This window comes from Rutilus rutilus (genome assembly GCF_951802725.1).
Source record: "Rutilus rutilus genome assembly, chromosome: 20".
Classification (NCBI taxonomy): domain Eukaryota; kingdom Metazoa; phylum Chordata; class Actinopteri; order Cypriniformes; family Leuciscidae; genus Rutilus; species Rutilus rutilus.
In genome coordinates, this window is record NC_140225.1 from 28,158,179 (window position 1) to 28,177,621 (window position 19,443).

Here is a 19,443-nt window from a genome sequence, read left to right on the forward strand (position 1 = left end):
CCTCTCCAGTCATCCTACCACCTGCCCTCTAGACCCCATCCCCTCACACCTTCTACAAGCCATCTCTCCCACACTTCTACCAGCACTCACACACATCATCAACTCATCCCTACATACTGGCACTTTCCCTACAGCATTCAAGCAGGCTCGGGTTACTCCACTGCTTAAAAAAACTAACACTAAACACATCATCTGTAGAGAATTACAGACATATCTCTCTCCTACCATTAATTGCGAAAACACTTGAAAGAGCTGTTTTCAACCAAGTAACATCCTTCTTGTCTCTAAACAACCAGCTGGATGTCAACCAATCTGGCTTCAAGAAAGGGCATTCAACTGAGACTGCATTACTGTCGGTCACAGAAGTCCTACGGATCGCAAAAGCTGCTTCCAAATCTTCAGTCCTCATTCTCCTGGATCTGTCTGCTGCCTTCAACACTGTGAATCATCAGATCCTTATGTCCAGCCTCTCATCACTGGGCATCACAGGAACTTCACTCCACTGGTTCGAGTCCTATCTCACAGGTAGGTCCTTCAGGGTCGCATGGAGAGGCGAGGTATCCAGAGCACATCAACTGACTACAGGGGTTCCCCAGGGTTCAGTTCTTGGTCCCCTCCTCTTCTCCACCTACACCACATCACTGGGACACATCATACAGACACACGGTTTCTCCTACCACTGCTATGCTGATGACACACAGCTCTTCCTCTCATTTCAACCAGATGATCCCACAGTAGCTGCACGGATCTCAAGCTGTCTGGCGGACATCTCGACATGGATGAAGGAACATCACCTGCAGCTCAACCTGGCAAAGACTGAGCTTCTCATCCTCCCTGCCAATCCGTCTCTACAGCACAACTTCACTATCCAGCTAGAATCATCATCAATCACCCCATCAAGGTCGGTCAGAAATCTTGGAGTAACGTTTGATGACCAGCTGACCTTCACAGATCACATTTCAAAGACAGCTCGATCATGCAGGTTTGCACTGCACAACATCAGGAAGATCAGGTCTTTCCTTACTGAGCAGGCAACACAACTTCTCGTCCAGGCCCTGGTCATTTCTAGGCTTGACTACTGCAATGCTCTTCTGGCCGGACTTCCATCATGTGCAACTAAACCTCTACAAATGATTCAGAATGCTTCAGCTCGTCTTGTCTTCAACGAGTCCAAGAGGGCCCACGTCACTCCTCTGTTCATCTCTCTGCACTGGCTACCTCTCGCTGCTCGCATCAAGTTCAAGGCATTGACGCTTGCTTACAGATCTATCACAGGCTCAGCTCCCTCCTACTTTCACTCACTCCTACGAGTCTACATCCCTACCAGAAGCCTATGATCGGTCAAAGAGCGACGTCTCGTGGTTCCATCACAGAAAGCCACAAAATCACTTTCCAGAACATTCTCATTCACAGTTCCATGCTGGTGGAACGCTCTCCCCACCCTCATCCGGAATGCAGCATTCTGACAACATTCAAAAGACAGCTGAAAACCCATCTCTTCCGTGAGCACTTAACCTCATAAAAAAAAAAAAAAAAAAACCTTCCCTTTCCCTTTAAAACCTCACTTATCGGGCTTATGCTACTCTGAATAATGCCTGAACTTCGTATTTTGAGCACTTCTTGCGTTGTTTTTGCCTCTTCATGATGACTCGCTTAATTTAGTCCTAATTTGTAAGTCGCTTTGGATAAAAGCATCTGCTAAATGACTAAATGTAAAATGTAAATGTAAAATTTACATAAATGCATCACAAACCCTAAAATTTACATAAACCCCGCCCCCAGAACACAATTTATAGATTATCAAGACAGAACATGCTAATCAATGACTAGAAGATAACTACACATCAGCTAACCATTCAGAAATGTTGTCTACATGTCTACACTTCATGAGTCTCTCCATCTTTGTCTGGTTCCGGTTTGAACATAAAAGGCTAAAAGTTTTTGATATTTTCAGTGCATGTCTGTGTGAGTGCAAGCTGTTGTGGCTCCGCCCTCTGTGCCGGGAGCAGCAGCTCATTTGTATTTAAAGGGACAGAAAAACTGTGTGCTTTTGCTCACCCTCAAAAAGTGACAATTTTAACATGCTATATACAAATATCTGTGGGGTGTTTTGAGCTAAAACTTCACATACACCCTCTGGGTGTCCCTTATTTAATAAGTCCCAAAGACTTATTTTACATCTTGTGAAAACATCATTATACCACCCCCTTTAAACTCAAAGAAAAGAGTGTAAAATATGTAAAAATGTTCTATCACTAATGTATACAGTAACATCTCACCTGGACTACAGGACTCAGGGAACAGGGGCAGATCACATTTCTCATATCTTTGGGTATTTCATTTTTTTTTTTTTATGTCGTGCATGGGCACTGCAGGTCATTCAGCTGGAGGCCGCTGACAATCACAGGCCCTGGGACATTGGCCCCATCGGCCCAGTCAAAAATCCTTTCTTGGGTTAATCATCTTTCAACTAACTCAGGCACTGGATACATACTGATGATTCTGTGCACTGCCCATGAGACACTGAGGTAAAAAAAAATGTTCCACAAACATTAATTTTACTTAAAGCATGCTTGGTGCCTGGAACATACCTAATGAAAATCAATGAAACCACAATGCAAATTCTCCCTTGAAAAGATACAGAATTGCAATCATGTCATTTTTTTTTTCCTCTCAGCACCAGTAGTTGGCTTGGCTGATGAACCATTATTGCAGGTATCATTGTACATTAGCCAGTGTTGCCGTTCATGTTCTCTGCAAAGATGCACTCAATATTGTTCTTATTACTGTAATGAGGCTGTGTGGGCTGAAGAAAGGCCTGGAGTAGAAAGCACTTCCCTGGATGAGGGGAATTCTTCATGCATTTAATCATGAACTACAAAGAACATGTAATTTAGCTGCAAAGACAAAACAAGGTTTGATGAATGTTGGACTTAATATATAAAAACATGTATAATATATCATTTCAAAAAGCTAGATGATTGTTTTTTATTGCCCCTTTGTATATAAAGAATATCAAAAAATCCCTGACAACAACATTCACAATTGAAAGAAATTAATAAAAGAAATAGATTAATAAAATTCATAATTTTATTCAGCAAGGACACATTGAATTAATCAAAAGTCTTTTCTAAATAGAAACGATAAATGATACTCCAAAAGAGTTGATTCCTCAAATCTATACAGCCTTTGATTGAAGGTCAACTCTAGCACAGGAATTGACTCTCGTTGTTGACTCACTTGTTCACTTATTTTCTAATGTCTTTGTATAGTGCATGGCAGTTGAGTGCACTATATCAGCAAAGAGTGAACAAAATGTAACAAGGAATTCAATTACTAATGTATTGCATCAATGAGCTGAAGCTGTCACAGAATCAACTGTCACATACTTTTGTCAAACATGTAGCTTACTTTAAAAATAACTGTACATTTACATTGTAATTATATATACATCTGTGTCAGCTTTCTTTCCATAGTTAAAGCAATAAATATAAATTTAGTTCACCCTTGTTAGTTTGCGTTCATACTAGTGTTGTCAATTGACCCTTACTTAGACCCTTAGTTACTGTTGCTACGCCTGTCAAGCTTTTGCTCCTGGCACGTCTATTACAGTATGTATGCACCGGTCTCAGACATTCCTAAGGAGATAATTAGTCATTTTTGGCGAACAGGTGAATATCTGAGAGAGCAAGACAAAAGGGACTGCAGTATGCATTCGAGGGATATATCCACAACATAATATGCAACCGATTAGAGAATAATTTAATCAAAATTGAAGCTAAAGCCTATAACATTAGGTCCCAGTGCAAGCAGCAGCCTCCGCCTCATACGCTGACCATTCAAATGGGAAACACACAAATTGAGGAAAAGCTATGTTCATGCACAGCAGGGTGAGTGAAATTTGAAAATATTCTAATATTTATAAATCAAACAGCTTATCCATAAGTATTGTGGAATAAACACAAGACATTAGCCTGACCACTTTGCAATGATAACATTCTCCTGCTTATTTTTAGCGCGCCAGGCTACTGCTCACACGTCGTGGGTCATATAAGTGACTACTGTTAGGAACTGATTAAGTTTGCATTCCAACCTTTTCCTTGGAGATCTCCGGCAAACCCCCTGATGTTCCCTCCTTTTACTACCTACCTTTTACTTTTACTAGAACTAACACCCGGAGAGTCACGATCGGATTGGGGTACTAGTTTGGCCGTCGATTAACAAAATGCTGAAATATATTTTTAAGTAACCTTAAGTTATGTCAGTGAGCCTCCGTCTTGCCTTTAATCACACTGCTTGATCCACGAGCTGGACAATAACTTTATTCTAGAGCTGCTATAAAGCCAAAACACTTTACTTTTAATTTCCTATTATCAATATAAAGCTGCTTTGGAACAATCTACATTTTTAAAAGCGCTATATAAATGAAGATGACGCCCGGCATTTCTCCCTTTGGGTTTTAGGTTTCGAAACTTTTAGGATACCAGTTATCAGATTTGCACAATCCATATGCACAACGCTTCGGCATGTTTCCCTCGCTCGAAAGCTTGCCAGACCTCCTGCGCCTAGTTACGGTTGCTAAGCCACTTGGGTCAATTGATTTAAAAAAAAGTTACAACACATTTTTCTGTTATTAATCAAGATTATTTTTTAACGTCTGGGATGAAATGGATTTTGACACCAACATTTTATATAGGACTACCAGTGAAATTTCACAATTCTCGATTACAATTTTTATACCATAACAAAATTATTACTCATTATTATTATTACACGATTATCAGTTATTACTATGAACCTATAACTAATATAAAGTTCAAATATTTTATACTATAAGACTGCTGCAAGAAGCCTAGATTTCATTTATAGACTGCATTAGGCTGCTGTCACGTTAAGGCCTGATGCACATCTGACACACATCCAGTTTTTCCAGCTCTTTACTTTCATTTAAGACTTTTTAACTCTATGGGCCCTATTTTAACGATCTGAAACGCAAGTGTCAAAGCGCAAAGCGCAAGTAACTTTGTGGGCGGGTCTTGGCGCTGTTGCTATTATACCGGCGGGATAAATGACTCTTGCGCCTGGCGCAAATCTAAAATGGGTTGGTCTGAAGTAGCTTCATTATTCATAGGTGTGGTTTGGGCGTAACGTGAAATAAACCAATCAGAGCGACATCTCACATTCCCTTTAAGAGCAGGCGCGCTTGTTCTAAAGCGAATTCCTATTATAACGGCGGATTTGCCAGGCGCACGCGAGGAGCGCTTCACAGCCGAGGAGACCTGACCGACGTTCCCGTCAGGGACGTTGGGGATGGAGAAACACACCCAAATTAACTTCGGTTAAACAGGCGTATGATAATTTGGGTAAATGTGTAAGCTAGATGTATGCTTTTATAATAAACTATCTATCTATCTATCTATCTATCTATCTATCTATCTATCTATCTATCTATCTATCTATCTATCTATCTATCTATCTATCTATCTCTATCTATCTATCTATCTATCTATCTATCTATCTATCGTAATAATGTATGATTTGCAAACATGATAACTGCTGCGTCTGTGTGTAGCCTAGATGAGAGAATCAAAGTGTATGCGCGTTGTGCACACGCTACATTAATTAAGGCCAAGCATGCGCCCTTAAAATAGCATATGAATAACATGCGCAACGCGCCACTGACTTTAAACAGTTTTTTTTCGGTTAGTGGCGCAATTGTTTTCTAAACCTGTAAAATAGCATGAGGGAACGTTTGCGCCGGAACACGCCTCCTCTTTGCGCTGAACCGCCCCGGGGAGCGCAAGTGTATTTCTTAGTTAACCGACGTGCTTCTGTGGAGGGAAAAGTCCGCTTTGCGCGGGTGCAAAATAGGAATGATACATGCGTCCGTGTACAAAGTCAATTGCGCTGGGTGCAAGATAGGGCCCAAAGTCTGTGCTTACATGTATACTCACCAAAAATTAACATTTTGACATAAGTGTGTTTCTGTCCAGTCAAGTCAAGTCAAGTCACCTTTATTTATATAGCGCTTTTTACAATACAGATTGTGTCAAAGCAGCTTCACAGTGATAACATGAAAATAATCCGTCTGACTTCAGTAAACCTCGGAAAAAAACGGAAAGACTAACATTAGCGTAGATGCCATTCTTCTTATGATATAACGAGTACATCGGGTGTTTTAGGAAGTGTCCCCGGTTCCGGCTGACCTAATCTATGCAGCCTAATGATAATTTAACTGATCTGAATAATAGAAATGTATAATGTTCTATGTGAATGCCAGGTAGAAGAGATGTGTTTTTAGTCTAGATTTAAACTGACAGAGTGTGTCTGCTTCCTGAACAATGTTAGGGAGACTGTTCCAAAGTTTAGGTGCTAAATAGGAAAATGATCTACCACCAGCACTTTATTTTGATATTCTAGGTATTATCAACTGGCCAGAATTTTGAGATCACAATAGACGTGAAGGACTATAATGCGTTAAGAGCTCGCTCAAGTACTGCGGAGCTAAACCATTTAGTGCTTTGTAAGTAATCAGCAATATTTAAAAATGTATACGATGTTTAATAGGGAGCCAAAGCAGTGTTGACAGAACCGGCCTGATATGGTCATACTTCCTGGTTCTGGTAAGAACTCTAGCTGCTGTGTTTTGGACCAGCTGTAGTTTGTTTATTAAGCATGTAGGGCAACCACCCATAATAGCATTACAATAATCTAGCTTTGAGGTCATGAACGCATGAACTAACTGTTCCGCATTTTTCATTGAAAGCATATGTTTTAGATATATTTTTTAAGATGGAAGAATGTGGTTTTACAGATGTTAGAAAAGTGACTTTGAAATGAAAGATTGGTATCAAAGAGCACACCCAGGTTCCTAACCGACGACGAAGACTTGATAGAGCTGCCATCAATTGTTAGACAGTATTTTAGGTTATTAATTGAGGAAGTTTTTTGTCCAGTAATTAGAATCTCTGTTTTTTTCAGAGTTAAGTAGTAGGAAATTACTAGTCATCCAATTTTTTTATATCAGCTATGCATTCCATTAATTTTGTGAATTGGTGCGTTTCGTCAGGGCGCGAAGAAATATAGAGCTGAGTATCATCAGCATAACAGTGAAAACTAATGCCATGCTTCCTAATGATATCTCCCAAGGGTAGCATGTACAGAGTGAACAGCAACGGTCCTAGTACTGAGCCTTGTGGTACTCCATACTGAACTTTTGATCTATATGACATTTCTTCATTTACTGCTACAAACTGATAACGGTCAGATAAGTATGATTTGAACCATGCTAGTGCAGTTCCACTAATGCCAACATCATTTCCGAGTCTATTGAAAAGAATGTTGTGGTCGATGGTGTCAAATGCAACACTAAGATCCAGTAACACTAATAGAGAGATACACGGTCGGATGCTAAGATCAAATCATTTGTAACTCTAATGAGAGCGGTCTCAGTACTATGGTACGGTCTAAATCCTGACTGGAAATCCTTGCAGATACCATTTCTTTCTAAAAAAGGAACATAGTTGTGAGGATACTGCCTTTTCTAGTAATTTTGACAGAAAAGGTAGATTCGAGATCGGCCTGTAATTGACTTATTCTCTAGGATCAAGTTGCGTTTTTTTAATAAGAGGTTCAATAACAGCCAGCTTAAAAGTTTTCGGTACATATCCTAGTGACAAAGAGGAATGAATGATATTAAGAAGAGGATCTATGACCTCTGGAAGCATCTCTTTCAATAGCTTAGTTGGTATAGGGTCTAACATACATGTTGTTGATTTAGATGATTTAACAAGTTTAGAAAATTCTTCCTCTCCTATAGCAATGAATGAATGGAATTTGTCCTCAGGGAGACTGATGCGATACTGTAGTAGACGGTTACATGGTTATAATTTTCTCTCTAATATTATCAATCTTGTAAGTAAAGAAGTTCATAAAGTCATTACTGCTGTGCTGTTTGAAAACGTCTAGCTACTGTTTCGAATAAATACCTAGGGTTGTGTTTGTTTTCTTCTAAGAGTGTTGAAAAATAAGCAGATCTAGCAGTTTTTAAGGCCTTTCTGTACGCAATCTTGCTCTCTCTCCACGAAATGCGAAAAACGTCTAATTTTGTTTTCTTCCAGCTACGCTCCATTTTTCTGGCTGCTCTCTTTAGGGCCAGAGTGTGCTCATTGTACCACGGCATTGGACTATTTTCTTTAATCTTCTTTAAGCGCAATGGAGCAACTGTGTCTAAAGTTCTGGAAAAGAGAGAGTCAATCATTTCTGTTGCAACATCGAGTTCTTCTAAGCTATATGGGATGCTGACGAGATGTAACTGATCAGGAAGATTATTTATAAAGCAATCTTTAGTGGCAGAAGTGATAGTTCTACCATATTTATAATGGTAGTCGGCTTTGCAACCTTGGCTAAATTAAGTATACATGAGATTAAATAATGATCTGAGATGTCATCGCTTTGCTGCAGAATTTCAACGGCATCAACATTTATTCCATGTGACAATAATAGGTCTAAAGTATGATTATGACAATGACTGGGTCCTGACACGTGTTGTCTGACTCCAATAGAGTTTAGAATGTCTGTAAATGCTAATCCCAATGCATCTTTTTCATTATCTACATGGATATTAAAATCACCAACAATAAGGACTTTATCTGCAGCCAGTACTAACTCTGACAGAAAATCAGCAAATTCTTTGATAAAATCTGTATGGTGCCCTGGTGGCCTGTATACAGTAGCCAGCACAAAAGTTGAACGGGATTTATCACTTACGCTACATAAAGTTACAGAAAGCACCATCACTTCAAAAGAATTATATTTGAAACTAGACTTCTAAGTAATACTGAAGATATTGCAGTAAATTACAACAATACCTCCCCCTTTTCCTTTTAAACGAGCCTCGTGTTTATAGTAGTAATCTTACGGGGTGGACTCATTTAAAGTAATGTAATTGTCTGGTTTCACCCAAGTCTCTGTCAAACACAGCACATCTAGGTTATGGTCTGTAATCATATCATTAACAAAAAGTGCTTTTGAAGAAAGGGATTGAAAATTCAGTAACCCAAACTTTATCATTTGTTCATCTGCATTATATGTGTTTTTTTTATTTGTTGAACATCAATCAGATTTTTACCCCTAATTGGGTTTGGGAGTTTTTTGTATTTCCTATAGTTCAGGTAACAGACACAGTCTCTATATGATGATATCTAGGTGAAAGAGGCTCTATGTGATGGGATTTATCTGACCTCAGTGACGTGAGAGAGCAAGCAGACGGTCGGTTTAGCCAGTCTGTCTGCTTCCTGACCTAAGTCCCAGATTGTCATGTTCTGCCAGACTATGTGCCATATAACTAGAGAGAAGAGCAGCACCATCCCAGGAGGGATGAATACCATCTCTTTTCAACAGGTCAGGTCTGCCCCAAAAACTTTTCCAATTGTCTATGAACCCTATATTATTTTGCAGACACCACTTAGACAGCCAGTCATTGAGTGAACACAGTCTACTATCTCATCACTCTTTCGAACAGGAAGGGGGCCAGAGCAGATTACAGTGCCTGACATCATACTTGCAAGTTCACACACCTCTTTAATGTTAATTTGAGTGATCTCCGACTTGGCAAAGTCGAACATCATTAGTGCCGACGTGAATAATAGTCTTAGAGAACGGAACAGAAGAGCGTTGTTTTGTCCCGCGACTACAGCGTCTCACGGTCACCCAGTTGTGAATTCAAGCATGATAAGATGCAAAAGCGAACACAAATTGGTACAGGAAAAGAAAGCGGATGCTGCATTAATTGCGGTAAATATTTTTAACGTGTTATACAGAAAATAGCCTATTAAATTAAGAAATTAATGCATTATTTTTGACAGGCCTAGTTCATAATCAGTAAACTAATCATATAGTTAAAAAAATTCCAGCAAGAATAAGTGTAGATATGTATTGTGGCATCGTGAGAGGGTGTGAGTTGGATCAGGTGTTTTAGATGAGGGAGACAAAATGTGCAATGCTGGGGGTCCTCCTGAACAGGTTTGAAAACCCCTGCCCTGCATCTCAATATCCATATTATCCATCCTAAACAGTATGTGAGATTAAAATCTGTGTGTCTCAAAGCATAGTATGTTAAAAAGAAGTCCCCGGATGGTCTACTATTTCCGGTGGATTTTCGAAGTGTGGATCCGTGCACACTCTAAAGGCTAACACTGCCCACAACCCGTTGTGCTTTGGAGGAGGAACTACAAACACGAGTAAAAAGTGTTAAAAAACTACAAAACATGGCGGATATACGTGACCGATGGCAGAGGTTTAGATAAAGGTTTGAGTGACTAATCAAACTTTAACCTGATAAAAAAAAAAAAAAAAAATATTTAATGTTATCCGTGTTATATTTAATCTGCAATAACAATGTGGACTTTTATAAAGATCCGTTTGGCCATTTACTTTTGAATGCATCATTATGCATTAATATGAGGAGAGTCTCCGCATGAAAGACCTGTGACTGCAGATCAACGTGCTACTGTATTTCTCTCCGATACGGTGGGAAATGAAATGCGGAGGATTTTAACTGTGAAAAGGTGATTGACAGGCCAGTTTACTGTGACAGGATGCGACAGAGAGTAACCGTTAGAGACGCAATTGTATGACGTGATAGTATGTCCCAAAGCTTCTACTCTTTTGCTACACACTCAAAAGTTACTACTTTTTCTTCACAAAAAGAGTACATACTTTTAGGGAGAAGTATAAGTAGGCGAATTGAGACGCAGCACCAGTCTAGGTGGCTGCAGCATGGGGACTACAAACTAAGATGACTGCCCTGACCCGAACTAAAGTTCCCAGGTTCCTCAGCGGGAGGGGAAGCACAGCTGTTGCGAATGAAGAAGAGCTGTTGATGAGCTAGGAGAGAGAGAAAGTGTCTGTTCGTTAGAACGACTATAGAGAAAAAGGGTGTGTTTTTTTCTGTTCGAAGATTTGAGTTTTGGGATGATGATTAAAAGAAACCAGTTGCTTGAGCACTGCCTAGACTCTGTTTGTGAAGTACTCCGGCTGACTACTTATTTTGCTTCATATGGTAGGGAGACAAGGTAGGTGTCCACTTCATTCAGGAACAAGACCGGACAATGAGCTGGGGTGATAAGGGTGCAGATGAGGTGCAGGTGTGTGTTATTAGTATTCAGGAGAGGGAGTGCGTTGTGATTGGCTGGTGTAGGAGCCTGGCAGATCTGTAAGAAGAAGATTGTTACAAATGTGGAGTCATATCTCTTGGCAGTGTGTCAAACCAGATGAACCTATGACAACAGCTGATTCTTCAGGGGGCCAGCAAACTAATCTCTTTGCTGCATTGATGGGAACCACAAGCTTCTGATAAATAGTAGGATTATTTATTATAATTATAATATCAGTCTTATTAGACTCAGGAAGCATGATTACCTTGGTCCACAAGTCACTAGTCAACCCAGCAGAGAACCTCAGGAAAATACCCAGTGATGTATTGTGTGCATGGAGACACTAATAGGTACCCAACGGCTGCACTAACCCTCATCACCACCAAAGGGAAATGTGGGGTAAATGCAGGTGTAGTGGATACATTGCCAGTGAATGTGCTCATTGGCAGGGACTTCCCAATATTCCATGTTTTATGGCAAGACATATTGGGGAAAAAGATGAGGTAGACACATAGGCCTAGAAGTAAATCCAAATATAAGAGAGACACTGCCCAAGGGGATCAGGGTGTAAAATACATGACCAAATATTGTTTCCCAAGTTCAGACTCGTGCAGAACCAAGGGGTGTTCCAGAAGAGACTGAGACAGCTTCTGAGAGGGAATCATCACAGGGCAGTGCAGTTGAAACCAGAAGCACAGGCCATGCCATTAACAGGACAATATGGTGCGGCACAAGCTAAATGACCCCACATTGACTAATGCACTGATGAATGTTAGAGTGGTGGAGGGGGTGAATAAGGAGCAGGGACACCTGATATATCCATACTTCGCAGTAAAAAAAAAAAAAAAGCCTACTTCATCATGTAAACAAAAGTGGAGAAGACATCCATGAACAGCTTCTAGTACCTAAGCCTCATAGATAAACAGTGTTGCACCTAGCTCATACTCAAATACTCGGAGCCCACTTAGGGCTGGACAAAACTAAGGAGAGGATTTTAAGCAATTTTTTTTGCCCGGCATTCACAAAGAGGTAGAAAACTACTACCGCAGCTGTCCAGAATTCCAACAAGTGGCACCAAAACCCACAGTGTGGAACCTGCTAATTCCCCTGCCAATCATTGAGACCCAGTTTGAAAGAATATTGAATGGATATTGTAGGGCCCCTTCCTGGGAGTACTAGGGGACATCAATACATTTTAGTGATGCTGGACTATGTTACCCGATATCCTGAGGTCATCCCCTTGTGAAAAGCCACAGCCAAAGCAGGTGGCCCTTTGGCCCTTTTGGCTTTTCCTCTTCAGTAGAAGGGTAGGGATCCTAACAGATCAGGGTCCACCTTTTGTGTCAAGGGTTGTCAAGAAGCTGAGTAACCTGTTAAGAATCAAACAGAGCAGGACTTCAGTTTACCATCCGCAAACAGATGGACTTGTGGCATCTATAAAGATGGACGAAACTGGGACCAGCTTGTACCCTATGTAAGGGAAACAGGTCAATTTAGCTAAAAGGGAATTATTAATTAATTTCTAGCCTTAAATTAACTTAATTTAACTTAATTTAATCCTTCAATCACTTCTTAGGCAGGGTTATTAGATTCTTCTATAAATGCACCAGTTTAGCTAATCTGGAGGCATACTTGTGTTTGTATTAGTCTTTGATGGGGATTTCCTTCATAGTCCTTTGCTGAAAAGGTATTTCCCAGGTCCTTTGATTCAGTCTCATCATGTCTAGAGTGACGTCTTTCTTGGGAAGCCAATCATGTTGTTGTGTTGGCAGATGAATGGGAAACGGAGTCATTCTCATTGCTGAAGCTTGAAGTTTTGAGGTGGTTAAAGGCTGTAGAGTCGTTGCTAAACTTTGCGGCAAAACTTAACTTAGAACACGAGTAAACTAAGTAAAAGAAAGAAGAGTAAGTGAGACAAGAGTACTAGATGGCTTGAATGATGGCTAGATGGCTGATCTTGATCTGATTCTTTGTTTATATCCTGAGATTTTAAAACTGAGGTATCTGTCCAGCCTCTTTGAGAGGCTCTGACCAATTAGGTATCGCCTTTGGTTCAGAAGTGGCTGTTTCTACTCCTCTCACATAATTTACATGTTATCTGATGGTCTCTTAACTTCCCGCTCTCAGCAGAGAGTACACAGAGAGTACAGTTTAGACATGATTTCTATTATAAGAATACGATACATCTTACACAGATTCCAATCAAGCCAACAATGTTTGATTATAAGTTTGTCAAGCATTGTTTTGGAATTATCTGATGTATGGAAGTAAAATAATGCCAAATATTTTTGAAACAAAAAAGCTTGTTGATTTGTACTACTTGAAAAATGATGCATTGCATTAACCGTGGTTGCATTTTAATGTATTGTATTTTTAGGGCTTACATTTTTATGGGCTGAATTTCAACATGGTTGTATATTTAAGCTGTGAATATTTCAATTCAAAACATTTCACAGACATTTTCATTAATAAAAATTCAATAATCCATATTTAACGTATAGATTTCACTTCCAAAATATTCATTCTGTTTAAAAATATACAACCTATAATATTCGACAGACAAATTTTCTGTCCGTTTTATTTCACTTTACAAATTCGCTTCCACAAATTCAGTGGTTCAAATTCATCAGAAAATTCAACATTTCACATCCGGGAACTGCTAGCCTAGAAATCTAGATGCACCCTAGCGGCAGCAAATTTCATTTTGCAGCCAGGGTTGTCTAGCAACTCTCCGTTGACTTTCGAGTTGGAAAAACCAAACTCTAGTCAGGCCAATCACATCGTGTATAGAGTCGGTGGGCAGGCTTAAAGGCACACTATGTAGAAATTGTGTTTTTGTCAAACAGCGACCCCTAGAGTCGCTGTGGAATACTTGCACTGTCGTAAATACCCCTCCATTTACACCTGGTCACATAAATGTGTTTTTGCGAAACAGATTTAAATCCGATCTTCAATTCCCGCACAATATGCAGATTTAATGGAGTGCACGTCACCGAAAGCAACAGATATGAACTGCATTTTATTGATCATCAGTAAATATTGATATAAACAGTGATATTTAGTTTAGCAGCACCTCACTAAAGACTTTCTTGACGGATGAGCGGTGGCTTTTTCTATTTTGTACTATTGTGTTCCACTTGCCCTCCGGACCTGTGCATCTAATCAAGATGACATCCTTCGAAGAAATTAATGCCCATGTACTTAACAGGGCTGAAACTTTTGCCTTCTCACAAATTGATGCAGAGCGGATACTCTTTAAAACCACACATTCCCTTGAAAACCATCCATTGGCAATAGAGGAGACAAAAATCAAGCTCCTCCGCCTGAAGAAGAAAGAAACACGCCTTCAACTCCATGGATATGCACTAAGTGAGTACTGGCGCAATAAACGCATTCCTCAAGGTCTACGCATACAGAAAGCACCCACCATTGGCAAGGAATCAAAAGACTTTTTGAAAAAATGGTGTGAAATCTTGAATAAGTGCTCCATGGACTTGATGCTGCTAATAATTGAGGAGGTTACAAAGCAAAAAGAGGATGTCATAAAAGATATTGAAAACCAAGAAACACTTATAAAGGAGAAAGTTGGTGATGACATCTCCCAAATCCTTGATTCGATTAAACAAACCCTGAAAACCTTTGAAGATGGTGATGCAAAAGGGATGCGGATGACTATCAACAAGGAAAGGTCTACAACTTCCTGTGTTCTGAAGACACCCAACCTTCCTCCAGGAGACGCCAGATCACTCAGCAGAATGAAACCACCTCAGCTGAGAGTGACATCCCCACTGACTCGGACTCCTCTTGGGGTTACCAGCGTCCTAAGGCGAGATCACAACCAAAAAACGACCAAGGCAGAACAAGAGGAAGACGAGACGTGGGAAGAAGAAACGCAGACACCAGGAACAGGCCCAATACGCGTCTGTGGGTGAAAACCCGGTAATCAATCTAACAAGGTACTGACCACGCATGAACTCTCTGTTTTATCTAAAGGACTAAGTTTTGTTCATACATGCTCAGTTGATTCTTTTGAAATTAAAATAGATTTATTTCGCTTTTTTAGAAAGCTTAAACTGAAGCACATGTTTGGTGATTATGGTATGCAAAGATCTGATAAATCTGTTTTTAGGAACAAGAGTAAATTCATTCCTATCTGTGAAAATTCTACTATCCAAACATTTTGCAGAGTGGTTGAAAAAGAAATTCTGGACAAGTACACTAGAGACTATTGTCACGAGGTGACAAAGTTGAAGCGGAACTAAGTCCCGCTGAAGTTGTGTTCCCACCGGGACGGTGCCATTGCAACACCGGGCCGGTTTCGGCTGTGTATCTGTCACCATAACAACGGCGGCTAATGACAGATCAACATCAGGTGCGGGGGATTTACGCTGGGATCTGTGATGGGGCTGTGTAGGCAAATGGAGTACATAAAAGGAAAGTGAAGAGACAGTTGGGTGTGGTTCTCCCCCGAGAGAAGTCGTTTCTGTGGTGGTGTTGCTGATTTGCGGAGGCATCTGGAGAGTGTTGTGAGGGCTCGGCTGTATTAAGGGTGCAACGGCGATTGTGTGAACACGAGTTGAAGACGTCAAAGGCTGGAAAGCGAGTGAGTTATGGAAATTGAGTGAAGACTGGATAACGCTATCATCATTGGAAGGGAGATAAGTAGTATGATATCGGATCTTATTGAATGCATGCACCTGCACCGAGCTGGATATGAAGTTGTGAAGTGTATTTGATCACGAGTGTAATTGTCACTTGAGAGTGGTTGGACTGAGTTATCATTGAACTCTTGTTTCTCTTCTTCTGAGTGTGAGCGAGTGTCGAGGAAGCTTTGTCCTCCGTGCCAGTAAGGAGGCACCCGAATCCCCTCGCTATTTGATGAGAACTGATTCAGTACGACAGTGGAAGGATCGATCATTGGGTGAGTGCTGGCCTTATTGCACTGAGAGAGAGAGTGGATATGCAGTGCCTGAATTGATGTGTCACACAGTATTGGCTTGAAGTGAGGTTGCAGTGTGTGGGGATCATATATACTGACCGCCGTGTACTCCCCATTTCTTATTTTCATCCGCTGTCACTGAAGAGGGACTTCAGGTGTTGAATGTGAACATTTCATCTTTGCATGTTGGGAAGAATGTGCATACTTGTATAACTTACTCTGTCTGCTCAAATAGAAGAAACTCTCCGTCAATGTCCCTTTACGTGATGTCTGCTGGAAGGAGAGACTCACATTAGAAATACTCCCTCGTCTGTCTGCTTTACAGAAACACACTCCAGCCGTAAGCTCTTGTCTCTGCACTGAGGAAAAGCATGCATGTACTTGTATAACTCACTCTGCCTGTTCAATAGAGAAGTCCTCTGCAAATGTCCTCGTATGTGATGCCTGCCTGAAGGAGAGACATACATTAGACATACTTCCGTCTGCTTTACAGAAGCACACCCCAGCCGTAAGCTTTTGTCTCTGCACTGAAGAGAAGCACGTACGTTCTTGAGTTACTTACTTGTCTGTTCGCAGAAGAATCCCTCTGCCAAAGCCCCTCCGGTGGATGTCTGCTTGAAGAAAGAGACTCACGTTGGAAGCATTCACGTGATCCGCTTGCCAGAGGCTCGCCCCCCTCCCTTGTCCCGCTTCGCGTCTTAAGAAGGTATATGTACCTAGATATTCACCTGTCTGGTAGAAGATTCTCTTTCTGGTCATCAGCTCCCGTATCGGCCACGCCCTGAGTGTTCAACGGTTCGAGAAGGTCTGCTTACCGGGATACTCACCTGTCTGCCCAAGGGAAGATCCTCCTCGCCCCCCTCCTTTGTCCCGCTTCGCGTCTTAAGAAGGTATATGTACCTGGATATTCACCTGTCTGGTAGAAGATTCTCTTTCTGGTCATCAGCTCCCGTATCGGCCACGCCCTGATTGTTCAACGGTTCGAGGAAGTCTGCTTACCTGGATACTCACCTGTCGGCCCAAGGAAAGATCCTCTTCGATCACGAGACCCTGTCCCGCTCCGCGCCTTCAGAAGGTATACGTACCTGGATATTCACCTGCCTGGTAGAAGATTCTCCTTCTGGCCATCAGCTCCCGTACCGGCCACGCCCTGAGTGTTCAACGGGTCGAGAAGGTCTGCTTACCGGGATACTCACCTGTCTGCCCAAGGGAAGATTCTCCTCGACCACGAGACCTTGTCCCGCTTTGCGTCCTAAGAAGGTATACGTACCTGGATATTCACCTGCCTGGTAGAAGATTCTCCTTCTGGCCATCAGCTCCCGTACCGGCCACGCCCTGATAGTTCGACGGTCCGAGAAGGTTTGTTTACCTGGATACTTACCTGTTTGCCGGGCCGGTGGCCGACTTCCTCCTCCCCTAGTTGGTACGTTCTGGCACGAGTTGCCTCGGAGAATTCCCCGCCTTCCCTGGGGTCGGAAGTTTGGTCGCCGCACCTGTTGGGGGACCCAGAAGGTCCATTAGGACTTTTTTAATTAATTGTATTCAATAAAACTTGTCAAACTTTATTCTACTTGTCTGTCTGGTCTTTGGTACGCTCCTCGAGGTGGTCCTGGGTTTTAGGGGTGGGTGCAGTCTGGCTTGACCCCCCCCGACCTGTGACACTATTCCTATTCTAATATGACCTATCATGAAAGATTGGCCATAGAAGAACTTTCTAGAGATAATGATATCATTATCAAACCAGCTGATAAGGGGGGTGCGATTGTAGTGCAGAATATGGCTGATTATAAAAAAGAAGCTTATCGCCAGCTAAATGATGAACAGTTCTACAGGAAGCTTAAGGTTAATCCTAATTTAGATTTTCAAAAGAAAATTCTTAATGTTACGAACATGGCTTAATCTTTGAACTGGATATCTAAAGATGTGTATGATTTCCTTAATTGTGAACATCCTGTGATTCCTATATTCTATATGCTACCTAAGATCCACAAGAGCTTTATAGAGCCAAAAGGTCGACCCATTGTGGCTTCTAATGATTCCCTTTTGGAACCCTTGTCTAATTATGTGGATCACTATATTAAGACATATGTTTCTAAACTTCCATCCTACATCAAGGACTCAACTGATGTCATTAATAAAATCTCAGAAATTAACGATCTACCTGGTGATATTTTTCTGGTCACATTAGATGTAGAAAGCCTCTATACAAATATACCCCATGAACGAGGATTAGATGCCTTAGGTTTTTACCTCCAAGATCGCACTGATTTCCCCCCCAGTGAATTTATTTGTGAATTGGCCTCTCTAGTCCTTAAGCTAAATTATTTTTCCTTTGTAGGGGAGTTTTATTTACAGCTAAAAGGCACATCCATGGGCTCCACTTTCGCTCTTTGCCAATTCGCAGACTTTGCCAATTTATATATGGGTATGTTTGAGTGTAACTTTGTCTTCAATCTTGACAGGAACCCCTTTTGTCAAAAAATCCTTAAGTGGTACAGATATCTTGATGATATATTCTGTCTTTTTCAAGGGAAAAGGGAAGAACTCTTAGAGTTCGTGTCTTTTTTGAATGGTGTTTATGCTGATTTAAAATTCTCAATTGAATATGATCTACAACGTGTATCTTTCCTTGACATGTGGATTGAGTTAAAGGATGGAGGCCTCATTACCACACTATACAGGACCACACTGACCGTAACACCTTCCTTTTGGCAAGTAGTGCCCATCCTAAAGCCTTAAAAAATGGCTTACCTAAGAGTCAGTTTTATAGACTGAGGCGCATATGCCATTCTGATGAAGATTACATAGAAAAGTCTTTGGAAATGAAACAAAGGTTTTTAGAAAGGGGTTATTCTGTTCAGTGTGTTGAGGACGCCCATCAGGCTGCCCTATTGAAACCAAGACAGATCTTATTGACAAAGAGTATCCAGGAAGAAAACAATTTTTCAGTAACCTGTATTACCACCTATACCCCTCAGGCTCACATGTTTAAGAGTACCATCCTTAAATATTGGCACATTTTGACCTCAGACCCAGCTCTCATCCAACATTTCAAAGATCCACCCCTTTTTGTTTACAAAAGAGGGCCAAACCTACGAAATAAATTGGTTAGAGCCAATATATTACCAAGTCCCAGACAGACACTTTTAGCTCCCCTCAAACATGGAAATTACCCTTGTGGTAACTGTGCTCAGTGCCACAATCCGTGGAAAACAAACACTTTCACACTCCTTTTTTTTCCAGTAAGAGGGGTTATCACATGCAACACTAAAAATGTTGTACACTGTTAGACTTTTCTGTAATTTCTACAGTTATTTACTTTAAATCCCCCAGTATTATACTGCTATT